This window comes from Rousettus aegyptiacus, unplaced genomic scaffold (assembly GCF_014176215.1).
Source record: "Rousettus aegyptiacus isolate mRouAeg1 unplaced genomic scaffold, mRouAeg1.p scaffold_m13_p_16, whole genome shotgun sequence".
Taxonomy (NCBI): domain Eukaryota; kingdom Metazoa; phylum Chordata; class Mammalia; order Chiroptera; family Pteropodidae; genus Rousettus; species Rousettus aegyptiacus.
Window position 1 is genome coordinate 11424754 of NW_023416291.1, and position 8531 is coordinate 11433284.

The 8531-nt window shown below is 44.5% G+C and overlaps 1 protein-coding gene across 1 annotated transcript in view; it reads right to left on the reverse strand.

Annotated features, from left to right (window-relative positions):
• Positions 1-8531, reverse strand: part of MAML3 (mastermind like transcriptional coactivator 3) — a 352983-nt gene that overhangs the window by 271585 nt on the left and 72867 nt on the right. The window lies entirely within an intron of this gene.

The window sequence follows — 8531 nt, forward strand, 5'->3', positions numbered from 1 at the left end:
GCCATTTCAAAGCCAGACTCTAAATTAAACGGAAAATTAAAGTCTTGCTTATTTTACAAATTTCTCTTCCAGAGTGTGTCAGATCTTTCATTAATGTTATAAAACAGCATTTGAATAGCCACTGCCTACCTAAAATATCACTGTTAGGATATTCTGATGTTCCGAAATATCCTAGAATCTACTTGAATACACAAGCACTAAATATTTTGTATTATCACATAGAAGAGCTATGACCTACTCCTAATTACAGTATTAATGCCATGATCAGCATGATCGCACGTAAACAGAAATCTAGCTACATGTGCCACTGGATGTCAGCCAAAGGGTCCAGGTTGTAGCTGCAATTCAATGATATCAGCAGAGAATAATCTGCTCAGCTAAACGGGCAAGGAGAATAAGCAGCCGAGGTCCCAGAAATCTTTATTTTCATTCCAAGTTATCATCGAGGAATACAATGGCTCCGACACCACATCCCCAGCAGTGACAACGAGGCACGCACATCTGATGCGGATTTCTGCGTGGCAACCCCCTGCAGAGGTGAATTTGCAAAGCTGCATTCATCTCCCCTTTTTTTTTCTCCCTCCTCCTTTTTTCATATTTCATTTTTCAGTGAACACCCTCGGAACAGTCATCATTTTTTTTTTTTACTAGAATTAGACTCAAAAGCAAACACCCTCTCTAAGTAAGTTAAACAGTTCAATGCACCGAGATTTATCATAGTGAGCGATCTGCCTAATGAAAATAATCCCCTAACTATGATATGGAAGACTGCTTTCTCTCTCCGGCTAAAAAACATACTGCCTCTGACATAGAAGGAAGACGGCACTCTACCACCTCTGCGATGAGCAAGGAACAAAACACTGTTCTTGGAAAGTCTGGCATGAGAGAATTCTGAAGGACTTCAGTCATCAAAGCAACGATCAGTTTTCTGTGATTCAAGAGCTCCAACACGTCAATTCAAATCACATAACGAGACCCAGCGTATTACCCGGTTACTAAAATACAGCCTTGCCCAGTACTAATTTGCTTCCTCAAGATATAGCTTCCTCATATGTCATGGAAAAAAATTTTAAATCTGATGTTCAGAATGCCAGTGGTCTTCACCAGAAAGGCAGTCACCTTCATCCACGACCTGTTTCTTAGATTTTTTTTTTTTTTTTTTTTTTTTGGTGTTGGCAGAAATTACTACTAACTGTCAAAAAGGAGCTGAGAAGAGAGGGACAATATGGTGCCTGTATATGCGACTGACTGCCTCGGAGCCCAGTGTTTTGACATTGTTACTGAAACAAACTCGACTATTTATGAGAGCTAAGTTGAATCAAACAGTTGGTATGGCAGGGAAAAAAAAAACAAAAACAAAACAAAACATCTGTTTGTGAAGTCTTTTTGTCTAGAAAACCACTAAGAAAAAGAGGAGGAAGCACAGCAATCACACAAACACAAATACCTCCAAAAAATCACACGCAGCCTTGTCAGGTGGGAAGAGATGCCCCCCACGCCCATGACGTCATAACTAGCAGCTCTGGCTCCCCAGCACACTGGGGCAGTACACTGGGGACAGCTTTCTCTCCTCATAGCTGAAAATCCCCTCTTTACACATCAAAATACTTGGGTTTTTTCTTCCTATTAATTATTTTGAATACAATATCTTTCTAAAATGGAGCACAAGCCCCGTTTTCCTTCTTAAACAGAGAACAGTGAACAAAATTAAGCCTCTGTCTTCATCTCTGGGTCATGAACATTAGGCGTCGTAGTCTTTGGTGGTGTACAGACTCTACACTGGTGTGGTCCCAGGGCCAGGGAGAGACGCATCACCAGGGACCTTGGAATGACAAACACTCAGAATCCACCCCAGACCTACTGACTCAGGCACTCTGGGGGTGGGGTCAAGAGACCTGTGTTTTAACAGCCCTCCAGGTGAGTTTGACACGGGCTAAGGTTTAAGAACCAGCATCTCCCACTAAATGGTTCTGTGCTCTTAGATCCTACTGTCTGCTTTCAGTGAGTTTTCCTTCTACTTGCCGTTGAGTTATTGCTTATTTCTGCCCACCACGTAGCTGCCTCTGTCGGTCCTTCTCCCTTCTAATTTGCTATATCTAATCTGCTATGAGCTTGGAAATCAGCTGTCACAGTTACTAAAAATCATGTGTAGAATACAAACACATAGGACCAAATGAGTCAAGAACTGAATGAGAAGTGGAAAGGCATCCCGATGAGGCAAAGCGCGCTGTTCTAAGGGCACAGATTTCGAAGGTCTATTTTGGCTGTTTAGAGGCTTTTCTGCTTACTTCCTTAATTGTACAACATTTACTTGTTTTCAGTCACGATCGCCAGCCAAGGTTGCCGAATAGCTGAGTTCCAGGAGATGAAATATTTCTGTGGGTTACCAGTGAGTCACAGAACATTCACCTTAATATTTTTAATGTAACCGTAATAACTACCATCCGTTATGTATTTGCTGTGTGCCGGTGAGCATTTTACGTACAGTATTTAATCAGACCCTCACAGCGCGAAGTGTGAAAGTATTTTTATCCCCAGTCTAGACGAGGAAACAGGCGCAGCGCTTATGGAAGCTGCTGAAGGCCATGGCTGCGAAGGGGCAAAGCCAGCACTAACTACTCAGGTTAGCTGGACGCCAGCGCCTTCTTTTTTCTCTCCTTCCTTTTTTTCCTTTCTTTCTTTTGTTTGTTTTTTAAATTTATTGGGCTATGTAGCAAAGAGGCAGCCAGGTGTGAACTCAATCGACACTTAGAAGAGAGAGACAGAGACAGAATGAACCGTTAAGAGTCTAACAGGACTGTAATAAATGGTCAATATTCAAAAAACAAATAGAGGCATCCTTCCTAGAAAGGAATGGAGGAGGACAAATGACCCGGGCCTTGCCAGCCTATCTGCAAAATCGAAACCCGCCAGTGTCCGTGGAAGGGGAGGCTCCCCGACGTCCGCCCACGTGCTAACTGTGGGGTGCCGTCTGCACTTCCTCCACTTCTGGCCTGAAGCTGATTCACATTTTGGACATCCCAGCGGATTTCCTAATCTCTTTTCCACAGGGGTCCATATTCCCTTTTACACTCTACATTGGGGTCCTTACAGTTATTACATAAGCTCGTTTAAAGCATACGCGGTCTCCATACTGGTAAACACCATGAGGTCGGTGTCTTCCGGCACATGCCTGAGATACTAGAACTGACAGCGACCGACCTTCTGGAACACTAGCAATTGAAACGTCCTCTTTACCTCTACGTTCTTTGTTTGTTTGCTTGCTTTTTCCTAAAAAGGAAAAAGATTCCAAGTTCTCCTTCTTTTAGCCTAAGTAGTACTATGTAGCCCTCAGCAGCACTATGGAATGATGTGCGGTGCTCTCTAACATGTTTAATACACCAACGGATGCTATGGGTGCATCCTGGGGAATAAGGCGCCTGGGGCATGTCGAAGAGATTATTTAAGGATGTGTGTCACGAAGTATCGAGGCACACCCAGTGTCCCTCGCTTCTTCCTCCTTAGAGTTACTGGGTGAACTCCATTTCTTAGGGAGAAAATCAGAAGCAAACTCTGTATTTCAGCAACTTGACTATAATCCGTATTTAATCACAGAAATGGATTTCTGCTTTTTAAATTTCAAACAATCCCCTTTGATTTGATTCTCTGAAGAATCTGATCTTTGGAGAGGTATTCCAGGGGAGGTAAATGCATCTTATAAAGTAACCACCTACAGGAATGACTGAATCGAGGGGGAAATAACCTGTTTCATAAGTGAGATGTCTTCGCATTCTGATATAACACTCATGCCAGAGGAAATGTGAGAAACACATTATAAGCCCTTTGTGTTCTGATGAGGAAGACATTATATAAGACAAAATGTAAGCGGAACACGATCTTATCCAAAGTTTACAAAATTGGGTGGCATAGAAAAGTGCTTTATCATGGGCTTTTATGGAACTATAAATGTCTCTTTTGTTTATATAGTTGGGCTAGAGGTGGTTTTTTGCCTTTTTACACATCGAGCACTAGTCTGTCTTTCCGATTCCTCAGGGAGAGGTGGAGAACCACCATTGAGCCTGGGCCTCTGGCTGTTGGCAGATCAATAAGAAACAAAACCTGAGCCCTTCTGACCCTGCTGTGGCCCGATTCTCTGGAAGCCAGTATCTCACGTTCTTGCGGACTGACGAGCTCAGATGGCCCGTCTCTTCCTCTCTCTCATGACCCTCAACCCTCCCCACCTTGCCAAAAACAACAGAACAGCGAAGCCCTTAAATTAAAGGCGGCCTTTTCAGGTTTTATTTCTTAAAGCTCCCTTCTAATTACCAGAAGGCTTTCTCAAATCTCTTTTCAAATGGCTGGAAGGTTCCAGTGACTTCAAACTTCCCATCTCCTGGAACTGAACATTCTTTCACCCAAATACCAAATGTTTCAATCACAGAGATCACATTTTCCCACCACCACATCTACCTGGACTGAGGTTGTCTTTACCTTTCACTGACATGTAAAGGTACCATGGGGTAGGATATCTAGCCATGAAGGCAACTCCTCCATTTATTAATGCCAAGACCACCTCACAGGGAAGCAGAGTAGACTTGCCTCCAAAAGCCACCTTGTGCAGGGTACACGTATAGAAGCGAAGGTGTGAATCAAGTTGACATTAAACATTCAGTTGTGTTTGAAATCATGGTCTGCTTTTGCTTCCTCTCGTAAAATTCCATCAAGGTAAAATCCCATCTCTCTTTGTAGCTTTTTTTTCCTGATACACATTGCCAGGATTTAATGAAGCAGAAGGAAAAGAAATATAATTACTGCACGTATCAACGGGCTCTACGATGATGCTATTTCTCGTGTAAGATGCGGCCGATTCCTCTCGCATTTAGAAATCAGGAACGGCCTTTCACCCACAGAGCTGTAACTTTTCAAAATCAATGTCCGTGGCTTTACCACCTTCAGGGCCTCCTGGGTTAAACTCGGTCCAGTCCGCTGGCCTTCCCAAACCATTAGCCTCGCAAAGCTAACAGATTTGCTGTGAGGATTTGGGCCCTTCAAAGATTTTCGAAACCTCTGGCCTTAAGAGTCCCTCCTAGCCTATACGAGAGTTGTTAAGTTTGACTCCCTATTTAAAACTCATCCAGTGTGTGAAAATCCAAAGCTACAGATCACGGAATCGGTGTGAGATTATTCCAGGCATCGCAAGGGCTTTCCTCTGCCCGGGCCCCTCATCACCGCACCCCTGGCACCTCTGCCAGACAGCAGGCTCCATGAGGAAGCCTACTAAAGCTCGGCTCCCGGTATAATGAAGCCGCTCAATCAGTGAAGGACGTCGTAACTTTACAGAAGGATTTTCTCCAGGTCTTCCCTGTTTGTAAGAGCTTAAAGTCAGGCCTCGCGGTGCCCACCGTTGTGGCAATAACTGGTTTACACGGTGCCTAGGGACACACCCACGTGCCTCTTGCACGAGGCAGATGAACAAGGATGGGTGAAAACTAGCAAACCGGATGTACAAAACGTTCCAGGTTAGACCTTCGCTTTCCAAGACCGAGGATAGGTTATAATCGGAATGCGGAAAGTGCGCAGACTTGAGCCGCAGACAGACCTGAGTGTGAATCACAGCTCTGTTACTGGACGGGACGGGTAACTACTGTGAGCCTTGATTTTCCAACAGCGGAAGTGGGCCTCTACCGGTGACCTTGCTTTGAAAGTAAACTATTAAACAGCAGAGAGAACATGCAAGAAAGGGCAGCTCCCCATAAGTGCTGGTTCCCCAAATAACGTCTGCCTCCTCTTTGCTTGCTGTCTGCATCAGAGGTCTCAGGACATATCACCTGCCACTTACAGAATTCTCTCGCAAATATTAACCTCTCCGGCCACACGGGTCAGTGGCTTGTCCAATTCGACACGTACGTGGACAGAGGTGCCCCAGGAACTAACCTAGGAGGAAGGCGTGCCACCTTAGTTCAGAAAACAAGAAGATTCACAAACATAGGAGCGGGGGGGGGGGGGAATCCTATTGCTGAAGATAACGAATCCGAAGTTGGGGGAATTTATGAATGAATAACTACAAAATAATGAAAGGCGTCAAATGCATGCCGGCTCAGTTTCCATTCCACAGGGGCTGCCGGGGCGGGCCAGACGCCGGGCACGGGAGGCCGCGCGGGAGCTGCTGCGGACAGACACAGCCTGCCCCGGCCGCGGAGGCCCGGCCTGCGGCAGGCGGCGCCAGCATTGCCCCGGGGTCTCGCACTCTACCAGCCGCCACCTCCTTGCCGGGAGAGCCCATCCAATTTAAGTCTCGATTCGTGTCCCTTTGAACCTAATATCTTTAGATCGGTGTCGAGAGATGAACCACAAATCTTTTTGTGCCAATTATTCAGACACAGAATGAAGGAGATTTTACACCACGCGGGCTATTTTTAATCTCAAAGACTTCCGATCTTTTATGTAAGTGGGTTAGGGCCAGCGTCACTTACATGAGCAACTGCAACAATAACGTTCAATATGAATTCCTGAATGATACATTTTGGCACGCTTTTTCTCCAGCATGAACGTTTACTGCAATATTTTCCCTCGATTGGAAGCAGAGAGAGGGATTCAGGATAGTAATCAAGGCAATCAATAAATATCACAACCCCAGTGGCTCATTCAGGATAAGATTTTATGGGGAGTATGTGTATGGGAGAGGGGTGGTGGGGGGGACGGAGAGAAAGGAGAGAGAATGAGAAGAAAAAAAGAAGAGAAGGAACGGAGAAGAAGAGGTTCCAGGCTCTTAGAAAGGGTTCGATTTCCTCCACGGCTCAGGGACGTGACTTGAGCCCAGTTATTGAAATGGCCAAGAGTTTGCAAATCTGTCACACAGATTCTCAGAGAAGTGCTGGGGACAGCAACAAAGCCAGCGGAGGGGGGCAGTATAAGTGGTATTTACAATAAAACCTGGTAACAGTTTCTACGTGCTATTAAATTATAATGTCCCAGAACATAAAAGTAATTGGAGTGAGGGTGTGTGGTCAATAGTATTAAATTCCTGAAGAAGCAGAGTTTTCTGTATTATCTTGATTATTCTTCAAAAAAAAAAAAAAAAAAGCATACTCATCGGCCAAGATTAGGCAGCTAATTCTCTTTGTGATGATAAATAAAACGTAAGACTGAATTTCCCCCCACATTTAAAGTTTTCAAATATTTAAAATTTATACTTCGGGCACTGCATAAATGTCAATCGTAACCTTATTTTATCTGCTTTTGGTGAACGGAAAAGGAAGGATAAATGGAGAGATAAAGATCATACAGTAATTACAGCAAGTACTGGTAATTTTTTAATGAATACAGAAAGCACTGCATGAGCTATATCATTTAGAATTTATGTCATCCTAAATAAAGTGATCACTGTTAACACTTCAATATATTCAGGTTATAAGCTTTGATGTTTTCTAAAAGTTAGTAAACAAACAAACACATTAAACCACACAATACTTGGTTTCAGAGCTTGAAGGTTTTTGTATGCACAGGTGATTCCTGTAGTTTTAATAGCCACCACAACTCAGTAGCTTGAAACAACCATTTTACTGGAGAGAACCTGGAATTTGGGAAGGGCTCTCTCAGGACTTCCCAAGGTTGTCGTCACAAGTCTGTTGGCACTACATCATGGGAAGGTTCCACAGGGCTGGCCACCCAACACGGCTCATGGCAAGGCAGCACCTGACAGTAGCCGTTGGCTGAGAGGCCTACTGGAGCTGTCCAGCAGAGCGCCAACTGTGGCCCCTCCAGCATGGCCATCTCTGACATTACAGCTGGCCTCCCCCAGAGCAAGGGTCCCAGAAAGTTACTGTAACCTTTTCTGACCTAGCCTTTGAAACCTCGGAAGTCACGAAGTGTCATTTCCACGAGTTCTATCGGTCCAAGTAGTCACAGGCCCGGTCAGATGCAAGAAGATGCAGACCTCATCTCTCAATGGGAAAAGTGTCAAGAAGTTTGGGCACCATGTTTAACAGCTGTCACAACAGTTTTCTCAACCTTCTCACTGTCTATAATTCCCTGTGGACAGTTTAATTTATGCTCGTCCCCCTGAGCACACACAGGCTTTGTACATCGTAGGTGTTCAATTAAGGTTTGGAAGGCATCTCAAGAACACCTTTCTCAGAGGGAAGGTCTGGCATCGCCACTAACTCAAAGCCGACTCACGAAGAGGCGTTCAAAACCACGGAGCGGACACAGCTGTTGGAATGAGGGTCTCTCTCTGCCCGAACACCTCTCGGACTAATTGAGCCGGTTCATAAATGTGTAAGAGAATGAACACGAGCATTGTTCAGTAAAAAGAAATCTACCAAGAGTTCGTTCTATCAGCTTTCAAGTGAGAAAAACGCAGACTTGAATCCGAGCCTGTGACTTCCAAGTTGAACCTGAAGACACGTTACTTCACTGCTCTCAAACGTTCTCTCGTTTTTAAAAACGATAACAAATAATACCACCTATCTCATACTTTTGTCTTGAGGGTTAAATGCGTAAGTACCTCACGGGGCCAGACACACAGCTGGCAATTGGTACGTGTGGTTTTT